The sequence below is a fragment of the Solea senegalensis genome, linkage group LG5 (assembly GCF_019176455.1).
Source record: "Solea senegalensis isolate Sse05_10M linkage group LG5, IFAPA_SoseM_1, whole genome shotgun sequence".
Lineage (NCBI taxonomy): Eukaryota > Metazoa > Chordata > Actinopteri > Pleuronectiformes > Soleidae > Solea > Solea senegalensis.
This window is the reverse complement of record NC_058025.1, coordinates 1,538,570-1,552,242: the sequence shown is the minus strand read 5'-3', so window position 1 is coordinate 1,552,242 and position 13,673 is coordinate 1,538,570. Positions and strand designations below refer to the sequence as shown.

The 13,673-nt window shown below is 43.7% G+C and overlaps 1 protein-coding gene across 3 annotated transcripts in view; it reads left to right on the top strand.

The window, feature by feature from the left end:
* Window positions 1–13,673, top strand: part of tncb (tenascin Cb) — a 96,663-nt gene that overhangs the window by 36,738 nt on the left and 46,252 nt on the right. For all 3 annotated transcript variants that reach the window (XM_044025687.1, XM_044025686.1, XM_044025684.1), the window contains exon 2: window positions 7,216–7,409. The gene's annotated coding sequence lies outside the window, so the exon portion shown is untranslated. The remainder of the gene's footprint in view (window positions 1–7,215; window positions 7,410–13,673) is intronic.

The following is a 13,673-nucleotide window of genomic DNA, read 5'->3' as shown; positions in this document are numbered from 1 at the left end:
GTCCTGCGGCTTACGCTCCTGTCACGCTTTGCATCACAAATCACTTCATATTTAAACCATCATCTACATTACTGTAGGTTTTATGGTCTTGTAGGAAAACCATGAACCTCCAGACGGTCTGACATATACATATATTCATACATATATATATATGTACAGTATAGCTGCTTATCTGCACCTGTTTGATGTTAAATATGAGCTAAGGTTCAGTGAGGGATGTGCCGTACTCTTCTATAGGAGCTCGGCTTAAAACAGGAGATAAGAACCAGTGCCTATTCACGCTGATACATGTTATTACAAAAATCTGTTGTGGGCTTGTGTTTGTGTGCATTTATATAAAAGATTGTTCCTCTCGTATAAACACACGTCAAAGTAATCACCGCCGACATTGGACTTCTTTTTTTTTTATAACACATACGGCTCTGTTTTATATCCAGGTAATGTGAGATGAAACTCAGCAGTTTGCAGTCAATGAAATGAATTCCCAGTCAAGTCAGGCGTGACAAGAGGCTGAATGTCTGCCTGCAGGAAAGAACAAAGGTATGAGGGAAATAATAATTAGTTTAAAAAAAACAAAAAAACACACAGGGAAATAAGAGAAAACTTCCTGTACCGATCACTAATGGAGTTCCAGACGTCACGTGACTCAGTTTGTGCCACGTTTGGCTCACAAAGCTCCTCAAGAGTTTATTGTAAATCACAGAATCTGACAGAAACACGGCAAGGACATTATTCCAGACCCATTACGACATCTTCAACTTTCCGACGAACTTTCCCTCATTCTACTCCAGAGAACGTTGACACGTAAAAGAGTCTGTAATGATGCTGAAGCTAGCATTTTATAGTTACAGCTTCACGGCGCGTAAGGGGAAACTTAAGGGAAGCTTAACTCGCAACAATCGTGTCCTTAAAGTTGTCAAATAGAGTAAAGATTGAATTAACGTTTCATTAACTGGGTGCTCTTTCGCCTACAGTTTGGGAGTAAACATTGTTACGACACCACCGTTTCTCTTGACGGGAGACTTCGCGAGACCTCCTGATTCTGAGGACTCCAGGACCTCAGGACATATTGTCTGGTATATCTGCTGCTGGTTCTTTATGTCTATGGATGTGAACAGTGTTGTTTTGGTTACGTGACATCATCAACTGGAGCTCTTCTCCATAACTGAACCTCTCTAAGTTGTTGCACTGGTTGTTTTCTGCAGCCCCTGATTAGTTGAAGAGTTTCTTAATTCTTACTCACAAGTAATTTAACAGTTTGCAGAATAGTTTAAAATAAAATCATCCATTTTCAAATCGGTAGAATAAATCTGTAAATGAAATGTCCTGAAATGTCCCCGTGTAGCAAAGACACAGTTTACTGAACTTTTTAACCTCACAGAAGATCTGACGTGTTGATGGATGAGAGTCTTTTAACCTGGACTTACTTTGTGTGGCATTACTGTCCACTCCACTATGAGGTCACACCTCCAGGGGTCATTTCACCCTGGAGGTCCTTCCATCTGCTGCCGGACACATTCCACTGTTGTTCCGCTGTTTTAGTGCTAACAGTGTACAGGGTTTAGCTGTAGTTTCCTTTGGTTTAGATCTGCTTACACCCCTTACACTATTTTTAGATCGATAGTGCTCTGTTTTCATGGATTAAACTTTGTCCTCGGTGCATTCATCGTCAATGACACGGCAGTACACTTACAACAACCAACTTTTCTATCAGTCTATAAATTTTTACATGTTCAACTGTCAACGTTTCCCCAATGAACAGAGGCAAAAAGGAGCCAAACGCAAGAGTTAAATTAGTTATGTAGATAGATAGCTAGTAACTATCTAATGCAGTAGTTAGGTACAACATATAGCTAGCTAGTTATCTAGCAAGCTATAGCTGACTAGTTACTGTATCTAATGTGGTAGTTAGGTAATATAGCTAGCTAAAAAAGTAAGCCAATAAATTAATCCAATTATTAAGCCAATAAACTCAATAGTATTAGTCATAAAACATAATATGATTTAATAACTTTAATAACTCATCTGTGCTGTAACTAGTATTACAGTAGTTAAATAAAATCATTCTCCTGGAATTGCCTAATAATATGATCAGTTTTTAAGAATGGTGTTTTTCAGTGTTTGAAAACAAACACGTCACATGGTGTGTGGAATATTCGAAGGGTTCCTGTGTGTTGTGTAACATCAGTCGCTTCGTTTAAAGTTTAATTTTCAGGAGTGAAGCAGTTGTTAACCAGGTGTCGACTGTAGCAACACAAAAGGTGTTGTGTGGCATGGTTAAAGGGTCAGAGGTCAGAGACCACAGCACTGACACTGTTCTGGTGACGTTTATGAGTGCAGCGCTAATGACTGTGTGTGTGGTCTTTGAATGACACCGTCAACATACTCGTGTTTGTGTTTGTCTCTTCAGCAGCTAACAGCTCTGCAACAGTTCAACAGGATCACAAAGTTCTCGCTGTTGTTTGATTTTATCACGGATCTCTTTGTTTAAACCTGTGACGCTTGTCGACCCCGTGATTCTTCAGCTTTTTTACGAGTTCAGCGTCAGCGGCTGCGTCGTAAACACTCGGCCTCTCTTCTTAAGCCTCATGAGTCCCGTCTTCTGCCCGAGTTATGAATTATGGATCGCTCCTAATAGGCTGCTTCTCTCTTGTTTAACCTCGCTGTGGCCTCCAGCTCCTGCTTGGACTCCCTGCCTCTGTGTGTTTTTATTATTATTCCGATCATTATTGAGTTAGCCAGGAAGCAGCTTCAGAAGCTCCAGTGTGAGGTGGAGGAGGAGGAGGAGGAAGACCGAGTCTCCGTCCAAGTGGCTCTCCCTGAGGACTTAACCCACACCGTCCCACCTCGGTGCTGCATAATGGATGAAGGACAGACATTGGGTGGGAGGGGAGGAATGGAATGAGAGTGGGGGGCTTATTACCTTGTGATTCATTTTTAATGAGGTAAACAGGTCTTTGTGGGTCACCTGCAACCTCTCTCTTTCTGTCACACACACACACACATCCAGGTGGTGTGTCTTCCCCATCACCTGCCTTATTGCTGCCACCTCTGACATCCTCCATGGCTGCAGGGGGCTCCATCGTATAATTAGGTCTCACTGTCACTGACAGAACGAGTGTCACTTCCCACAGAGTTTCCTTCTCTTTTCCTTCAAGTCAGATCCCATCAATTTTCAGCGGGGTGAGACAAGTCGTCAATGGGCTTCCAGGAACCTTTCTGTCACTTCCTCCACAGAAGACGAAGCTTTCCAGAAATGTTGAGATCACTTACACTCGCGGCTCCCCAAACTCTTTCTTTAGGGATTTTGTTTTACAATTCAGTTAAAAGAGTGGAATGATTGTGTGAGTCTGGATGGATGTAGATGATGTGGGCGAGTGTATGTTGTCATGCTGTCATACCGTGTGATTTTTGACTTGTTGCTTGGTAAAGACGTTACCTAAATGTGACATGAGAATGGAAACGAAGAGGCATTGTGGGAAAAAGCCTGAATGAACTCCAAAAGGTGCTCTCACTTCTCCACTCCACTATTGTCTACGTTTAAAACTAAAATAAACGTAGAACCCACAGCAAGGGCAACTTGTTAGGAGGAGACTAATGTTCAACAACCCAAAATGTGCTTGGGAACTTGGGAACTTAGTTATTTTAGAAAAACCTGTTGGAACCTACTGAAAGAAGAAGATGTTAGCAAACAGCCAGTCGGCCAAAGCACCAGTGGACAAAGTTGAGAATGTGGACTGTGTTAGCTGATCGTGGATCAAGCGTCACACAGTCTGGCGGCTGACACACCACTAGGGTTAGCTTCAGTTAAATATGCGTATCCATCTCCACTGGGAAGTCTAGTCCTGAGCCTGGTTATCCAAAATCCCTCTGCCAATCCCAGCTGACATAGGGTGAAGGGTCACACCCTGTACAGGTCTCCAGTCCATTACAGGGACACAGGGACACAGGGACACAGAGACAAACAACCATCCACTCACACACTCAATTTAGAGTGTCCAATTTACTTAATCCCCAAATCTGCATGTTTTTGGACTGTGGGAGAAAACCCCACACACGGGGAGAACATGCTAACTCCATGCAGAAAGACGCTTGTTCCAGCCGGGTCACAAACCTGGGTCATCTTGCTGCAAAAGTTAAGAGTAGAATAATTTCCATTTGTTTAAAAAAATGACAATTTTGAGTCTATTTCAATGATGGTCATTTTTGACCGCCAACACCACAAGTGTAACTAAGTTGAATAAAACTTCTCACAATTCAATGAAAGTATGATTGACAGTTTTATTAGTTCAGATGTTTAGTGTGGATGATATTGTGAGACTTGAGACATTGTACCTGATGAAGTTTAGTACGTAACGTTTCATCTTCAGCTTCTTTTTAACTCACGACCCAGAAATGTACCTAGAAACTCCTTTAAGTTTCTTATCAAATACAGTAATACATCATCCATATTTTACTTAGAAAGATGATTAAAAGGATTGAAATCAAAGGGGTTTCACGACCCCCTCCTCTGCAGCTTTTGGGGCCCCCAGTGGGGGTCAGGCCCCCCTGGTTGGGAAGCTCCGGCTTACACAATCAAGTCACTGTGTAATTTTTTTCATAATTGATTTTTATTGCCTGTCGCAGCTCCTTAATTAATTCTGAATCTATTGTGCACTCAAAACCTGTTTCTGAAAAGAGCCGGTCTGCCATGTTTCCCACTGAACTCTGTGACTTATTCTGTTGAAGCAGCTTTTGTCTCTTTTTTTTCTCGATCTACATGTAAAAATGACAGGAAATAAAACAGAACACTGTTGTGCGCTAATGGAAACATACATATATATATATATATATAAAGAGACTATAGCAGACGACGTGTGGATCTGGTGCGGCAGAAATTGGATGACACGCGAGGATGCACATATGGGGGGGGTTTTGTGGGGGGCGTCATCTGGGAAATCAAGCTGCGCTCAGTTGACTCGCTCTGAAAGTCGGTGAACAGGTACGCCGCCTCGCCTTCCATACACGAGGAGGTGGAGAGAGAACTCCCACAGCAATTCACTGCAAAGCCTGAAGGAAGGAGAGAGAGGGAGACAGAGGGGGAGAGAGAGGGAGAGAGAGAGTGAGTGCGACAGGAAGGTGAGAAAAGGAACAGATGGAGAGACGCAGGGAATCTACATTTACAGTCATTTAAAACAGGTGCTATACATAGCACAGCTTTCAAAGCCATCATCTCATCTAAACGATATCATTACACCCAGAAGTCGTTAAAAATGGAAAGAAACGCAAAGATCTTTCTCCTCTGGACTGTATAGATTTCCTCTCCTCACCCCCCCGGGGAGCGGGGACGGGAATGAATCGAAGCCCCCCCACCCCACCCCTCAAGTCATTGAATTTGCGCTTTATCACCCGATAGCTGCGCCACATACGTGCCATTGTGCTGTATATAGGATTAGGAGAGGATCTTCTCTGCCTGACTGGCTGCTGGCTCTCAGCAACAAGATGAGGATCGTTTCCCCCCGCTGAGAAAAGACAGCACGCTCACACCCCACTGGTGTTCGGTGTGGATCTTCACCCACACGCCGTCAATCTTTATCAACACGTGAGGCGTTTGGAAAAACATACATGTGTCGTACTGCGCGTTTCCCCTGAAGGGTGTTTGTAAATGAGAAGATGAGAAATAAGTGTCAACGAAGCAAAATCAATAAAATAACCTTGTGTGTTTGTGAAGATCGTCATGATGAAGAGTCACGTTCTGATTTAATGGACTCTCCATGTGGATCGTCTCATGTCGGGTCTTTTGACGCTCGTGTCTTTGGTGTTTGAAGACGGCTCAGAGTCCGAGCAGTGTCTCTGTTCTCGTGTTTATTTGCGGCGACGGAGACGAAGCTCTAATCAAGAGCTGGTTTCCATCAGGACTGTTTGATCTAGATTGTCTGGGTTTACACTCGGCATATCTTAATTTGATCCAGTTCTGTTTTGAAATCTGGTTTGGACACATGTGTATGAACGTTCTCGCTTCTCCAGTCTTTCAACGATCACAGATCTCAACTTTGATCTGCTAACAGAAGTCCTGCACTCACATCACTCACTTTGTCTGTTTTTGACTGATTAAAAGTGATGAATTCTAACCTCACAGTCAGAAAGTTGCTGGTTCGAGTCCCAGTCAGGTTCCTTCTGTGTGAAGTTTCCTCTCACATCTCCAAAAACATGCAGAGGTTAATTGGACACTCTAAATTAACCGTGAGCGTTCATAGTCTGATTATTCCTGCATGTAAACACTTAGTCAGACTGGAGTCAGACTTGTCCATAATGTCCTCCCCGGTCTTTGATCCTAAAGTAGAAGGAGACGACTGTTGGTGGACATTATATGGCGACGGCATCTTTCTTCAGACGACACAACAACCTCAAGAGACATGTCCATCTAATTTGTCTCACCATTAACATGGACAGCAGATATCGAACATAGAGAACCACAGCGCTGTCCATCTCACGTCCATCTCACTGTCCATCATCTCACGTCCACCTCACCATCCATCTCACTGTCTCACCGTAGAGAGATACAGCGCCACCTACAGAGCCAGAGTCAGACGTTTAGGTCCATTAAATCCATTTTCTCCTCCACATGTAAACTCAGACGCAAGTTGTCCGATTGTCTGTCTTAGTCAGACTACGGTCCTAGTCAGACTAAGACCGTAGAACTTTTCATTGAAAGTATTTGAAAAGTAATCTATCAAAAACAAACCAAACAGTGTCAGAAGTTTCATCAGCGTCATGTGACCACGTTTAGCTTGTTAATGTTAACGCTTACAAAGTTACACAGTGCAGCTTTAATTCAGGCTTCACTAACTATCTTAATTTCCATTGGCTCAGCGGCTGCAATTTGCAGCTAATGGTCCAACCCCAACCCCCCCACTTCCACTTCCTCTCTCTCTCTCTCTCTCTCCCTCTGTCTCTCTCTCTCTGTCTGTCTCTCTCTCTCTCTCAGCCTGGAGGCGTCCTGTTTCTTCAGCTCCTCCACTTTTAGTCACAATGCTGTGGAGAGGCTGAATGGGTGGGGGGCATTTCACAGAGCAGTAGGTGGGAGTGGAGTCTGACCGCAGAGGGTCCACTGTTTAAGAGAAAGGGAACTCTCTCACTCTCTCTCTCTCACTCCCTCTCTCTCTCTCTCACTCTCTCACTCTCTCTCTCTCGCTCACTCACTCACTCACTCTCTCACTCTCTCTCTCTCGTCAGTGGCTGCACATCAGCCGGCTCTGAAGGTTCAGACTCCAGAAAACACTCAGAGAGGGAAGATGACAGAGCTGTCGGAGCTCTGAGACACACACACACACACATTAGAAGTGAGAAGACTCTTCACCATCACTGCTGCTGCTGCTGCTGCTGCTGCTGCTGCTGCTGCTCGGTGGAGACTGTAATCTGTGTGTGAGGTAAGTCACCTTCTCTCCCTGTGAGCTGTGGATGTGGATGAATGACAAGTTAATGTGAGAAACTTTCAGTTTTTTATGACGTGTTTCATACAAATTATTGTTAATTTTGCTGATTCCAATTAGACTGAATGTTTAAGCCAAACATTTCATTTTAATTTAACATTATTTATTGAAGAAGATTGAGAAAACGGAAGTGCAGAGCTCATATAACCACATTCTCCTCACTTTAATGTAAATTCATGTTAAAACTTTTTCATTTTTGTGACATGTGTAACAATTTGCCACGAATAATTGTTCATATTATCTAAATTCTCATGAATTATAATCGATTTCAGATAAAATTCAATTCATATTGAAGTTAGTTTTGTCCATGAACCATAAAATATTGAATTTACAGTCACAATAATTTGATTCTTGCTTAAAATGTGACACTTTTGCATCATGAATGACATCATGTGAATTCACTTGTGTGTTTTATTTGCTAAAAGTGTTCATTTAAATGCTTTTAAAAAAAGGCTCAGTCCAGTGACGAGTGTTTTAGGTGCTTCTGTGATTCACACACACACACACACACACACACACACAGCTCTTTACTGCACACACCTGGCTGCCAATTAGGTTTTACGGTCAAAGTTTTCTTCTTCCTCTTTGGCGACTCTTTTCCGTTTATTAGCAGCGCAGTTAAAATAAGACTCTTGTCCTCAGAGATGGACGTCTGTCCGTCCGTCTGCCACGAGCTCCTGAATTATTCTGCTTGCATTAGAGCTGATGCTGAGCTGTGGGCTGATGGGAGTGTGTGTGTGTGTGTGTGTGTGTGTGTGCTTATATAGGTCCAGCAGCTGTACACTTTATGGTTGACAGACAGACAGACAGACAGACAGTAGGCTTGTGTAACCCAGGAGACAGACAGCTGCTCTGCATTAGATGCCTCTGGTTGGTTCCTCTCACAGATCGTATACATTGCTGCTGAGTGGCACACACACACACACGCACACACACACACGCACACACACACACACACACACACACACACACGCGGGCTCTTCATCTGCAGGTCGGCTTCATTTGTTTGACAGTTTTTGTCCCACGGGAGACGACAGAGAGATAAACAGACATCATGTTTGATAGACGAGTAAATAAACTGCTTTTCACAGATACGAGGTTTTGGCAGCGTGCTTCTCCATCGCTGCCAATGACTTACATGATGACTGTCAATCAATTTGATTGATTTAGTGTTCACTTTTTTTCTTTTCCCCTGAGGAATATAATTTAAAGCTCAGTGCGTTGGATTTGGTGGCATCTAGGGGCGGAGTTGAATACTGGATCCATACAGGAGTAAAAAGAGGAACTGCACCTTTAAGAGCCACATTATTAGGTACACAGGACACACGATAGTGTCAGGTGCGGTTCTTTATTCTTCATTTAAAAGGATGAAAGAGGACGATCTGAAAAACATCTGCTGTGCTTCAACATGTTTTTTCTCTGCAAACAGGAAATGTTTTTTTCTAACTGCATACAAACACACGTGTTTTCATTTCTTAGCTTTGTCTGTCGTACACGTGAAAGCCATTAAGACTGAGATTTTTGTCAAATTAGCCCATTTGTAGACAGATTAAAGTTCAGTTATTAAGTCTCCGCCCACTCTCAGGAGTTGTGACCAATGGATGTAGATGAAAATGCCTCTGTACGCAATTGGATCAAACTACGACCAATCAGAGCAATGATCGAGATGACGTTGTTGTAGTTTTCTCGGAGCGATGGCTCTAGTAAGGCTGGATCTTGGATGTTTCCAGTCGTTGCCTCTTTGTCGTTGCTTCACTGTCGTTGCTTCTCTGTCGTTGCTTCACTGTCGTTGCTTCACTGTCGCTGCTTCTCTGTCGCTTCTCTGTCGCTGTTTCACTGTCGCTGCTTCACTGCTTCACTGTCGTTGCTTCACTTCATGCTTCTCTGTCGTTGCCTCTCTCTGCGTCGCTGCTTCACCGTTGCTTCTCTGTCGCTTTGCTTCAACTCTGTCGCTGCTTCACACTCATTCTGCTCACTTCTGTCGTTGTTTCTCTGTCTTTGCCTCTCTGTCGTTGCCTCTCTGTCGTTGCTTCACTGTCGTTGCTTCACTGTCGTTGCTTCACTGTCGTTGCTTCCTCACCTCTAGTGCTTCAGGAGAAATATATGACTGGTTTCCTTCGATTCTGTATTTGGTCAAAACAAAAACCAATGAAACAAAGACTTCTCTTAATTCTTCTGCTGCTGTCTCTTCATCATCTACTTTGAGACCTGACAAAGCGATTAATGTACAATCTTTATCGTGTATTTGTAATAAAAGCTCACTCGAGGCCCAGCCAGCAGGTCCATGTGGACCCCACAAGTCCATGGTGGCTCCACCCACGTTTGCCCACTTAGAACTCTTTCCAGGCTCCCGGGTACTAAGTGGGGACTAAGTGGGCATGGGTTTAAAGTAGAGGGAAATTATGCAGGGTCCATATGGTTTCAGTAACATAGGCCCCAAACATGGGGGTGGGGCCACCGTGGACAAACCCACTTTTATATTGTCAGGCCCACAAGGACCTGCTGGCTCTGGTGAATTCCACAAGAGTGACTTGTGTGATGTGTGAGAGGCAGAATCCTGCAGGACACCCGGCCAGCGATGATGAGCAGACGCACTGACTTAATCAAGTACCGTGACCTCAGAGTCACGGCTGGTTTCTCCATCTGTCTGAAAAACACACAACAACCCTCTTGTTTAATTCATTTCATTCATTTGCACAACTTCATGTTTTACACATGTCGAGCAGAGCGTTTCCGCTCTCTGACAGACAGACAGACAGACAGACAGAGAGACAGACGCGTGCTACCTGATCGCAGGCCCGGCGCATGAATGTTTCATGATGCACATGAGTCACTCACTGACAGTGACACTCGGCATAAAGACGAGTGGGAAACAGGCCTTTGTTTGGACAGCTGTTAGCCGCCGCGACAAAGCTCGCTCTGAGAGGGCGACTGTCTTTAACCCCACTTAGCTCCTCCGCTGGTGATTGAAAGCAAACAATAATTGAGGGTATTCATGACGAGCCACGCTGGGCAGAGATGTTTGAGGTTTGACTGAACTTCATCTTTAATTCAGGGTTTGATTCCTGATGCCCACTGCTGCCTCCTCTCCTCTCCTCTCCTCCCCTCTCCTCCTCTCCTCTCCTCTCCTCTCCTCTCCTCTCCTGTGTCCAACACTTGTCCACTTTATTAGGTACAAAGAAAAGCCCCTCAACACAAATCAGCATCACATCAGCTCAGTGCATGGTGGCATCGTCAAGGTGACAAATACTTTGATACTCAGTCAGGAGAGACAACTTTATTTCAGCACCACTTTAAAAACAGCCAGGATTTATTAAAGTGCAACAACAACAACAACAACAACAACATCAACAGTAAATCATGATACAAATGTAAAACTGTAGAATTGTAACAGTAAAAGCAAGTTAAAACAGAACTTTGTAAGTCTGGGCCCTGTTTCTCATCAGAGCTCCCCCTACAGTTTGGGAGTAAACCACCATCAAACCATCCAATTAAAAATCCTGCATAATTCTGCTTTAAAAAGTCGACTAGCGGAGGCAACAACCTTTGAGTTAAAAGATGACTCGCTCTACTGTGTGTGCTCGCGAAAGTCGACCTGTGTCACACTTTGAACATGGGTGGCACAGGTCGTCGGTCTGTTTCACAAACTGCTGATCCACTGGGATTTTCAAGCACAACCATTTCTAGTGTTTGCGGAAAACGGTTGGGAAAAAGGAGAAAAAATCAGCAGTAACAGCAGTAATAGCAGCAGTAACAGCAGTAACAGCAGCAGCAGTAACAGCAGTAACAGCAGCAGCAGTAACCTCAGCAGCAGCAGCAGTAACATCAGCAGCAGCAGTAACCTCAGCAGCAGTAACATCAGCAGCAGCAGAGAATGAGCAGACTGGCTCCAGGTGTCCAGTGTACCTAATAAAGTGGATGCTGAGTGTCAGGGGAGGAAACGTGGTGTTTTCTAAGACAAATAAGCAGCTTTGACTTCATGTCTGGGTAAATGTGTGGACAGTGTTTCTCACCTGTGGTCCAGATGCTTCTCAGCTCCAGTGAGTGTCGTAAAGCCAGCGTTGCGTTCAGCAGAGTCGACCTGCAGATCTGCTGTTGATTGAAAAGTCTGGCATTTGTAGTTTTCCTCCATGTTATTATTGTAGAGAAAAACTCTGGTCCTGATTCCCAGGCTTTTCCTGTATATCCAATATGTGAGAATTAACTACGGTGGCCTTTGCATACCAGAAAATATGTATTTCCTCTTAATTTACCAAACTCAAAGGTCCAATATGCAAGAATGAGTGACATTTTTGGTGAGACTGTAGACTGTAACTAGCAGAGGACTCATCTATGGTGGCCTCTGCATACCAAAAGGCTGTTTCTTCTCCATTTGCATATTTTGCCAAACTTCATAACTGTAGAATCACTTCATCAGGATCTTTGTTTGCTTTTTGTTGCTTTAGAATCAGCCTTTTTAGTTCCCTGTTACACTCTGCCGCCCCAACATTAGATTTTTAATTCTTCAGTGCTTTTCCATCACACAGTTCTAGCTCTACTCGCTCGGTTTGGTATTAATCACATTGTTTTCCATGACTTCATAGCTCCTCCTCAATGTGGGCGGAGTCATCATGGCAACGGCTGCATGAAACTGCGGTGACGTGGTTTTCTACATGACGCAAACACACAAACAATCTTAATTAAAAAGATTTGTTGACTGACCGGTTGAGTCGATCAGTCACTGAACGGAAATACCACTGAACGTGGACACGATGGCCAGCGTTCAGTGGTATTTCCGTCTCTAAATACACCAGACTCCTCCATTCTATATTGACATTTTACACATTTGCTTTACTTACGTTAATTCAAGTAGAATTTTGGAACTCTAAGTAGGATTTTTAAGTCTTTTTCACTTTGGCTTTGATTCTTGTTCTGACTCGTTTGTCAACTCGGGTCACTGTAGTAACATCAAGTGCATGATGAAATCTCATTCTGCGGCTACGACAAAACAAACATCTTTTGCTTTAAATGAATTATACACTTATAGAAACACACTTAAGTGGTGACTTTTGTATGTTTTTAAATGAACTTCAGCTCATGTGATGATGAACGCTGTGTTCCGTCCTCCTCAGTGTCTCCTCTGAACCACAGGCCCGCTTTTGTCTTCTGTGTTTGAGTCTAAATGATTCACAGGAGTGAGTGACTGCGTCTTCCCGACAAAAAGTCATCGCAGACTTTTTTCTTGTGTCCCCGTGCGCCCCGCTCAGATGAGCCATCACCACTGAACAAAGACCACCACCACCGCCATCACCGCCCCCCATCCCAAATAAATCCAGTCCTTCAAGGATCCCAGATGGTTTTTAATGCTCCTGCAATGCTAATGTGTGATGGGAACGGAGTGAAAGTGCTGGAGTTGTGGGGTCTGTGATGCCTTTGTATCCGCTCTCACTCCAACAGATAAAGACGAGTGGAACCTCATTTGAATACTTCACCTCCACCAGTACGTTGGCACGTTGGAATGCATGAGCTACAATGTTCTTGGAGCATGATGAAGGGGGGTTGGGGGTGGGGGGGTAGTGCAGACAATTTAAATTGGGAAAATTGTATAAAAAAAACAGAAAACAGGGAAGCCAATGAAGAGACGACCCTGGGGATTCGGGTCATTAGGCTCATACAAGTGTCTGAAAGGAAGGCACTCCCAATTTGGACACGGAACACGCTTCAGGCTTTCATCACAGACAAGGACAAACAGATGTCTGGGTATCACAGCCAACACGCATGCTTCTATTTCTAGTAAAGACAGAGAGAGGGAGAGAAAATAAGCCTCCTCTCCAAATGGAAGTAACCAATAAAACCTGAGTGTGAAGTGTGGAGATGTGCAGTCCCAGGAAAACTCAAATCTACCGCTCCTATAACTCATCAACGTATAAGACACAGCACATTCACCAACCTCCACTTTAAATTGATTTTCTTGCTCCATAAAAAACAAGAATCCTGATGGTTCTGGGTCACAAAGTTAGTTTCTCCGTGGCGTTTCTCAACCTGTGGGGCAAACACTTCCACAATCATCTGTACGTTACGTCATAACATGATCAGGTAGATTGTCATAATAACAAGAAAATATCTTGTTGTAAGAGGATATTTGTAATATGTTTCCCCAATTTTATCATGTTTGACACAAATACCAATAACATATGTAAAATAAATCTTATTAGTCAGCTA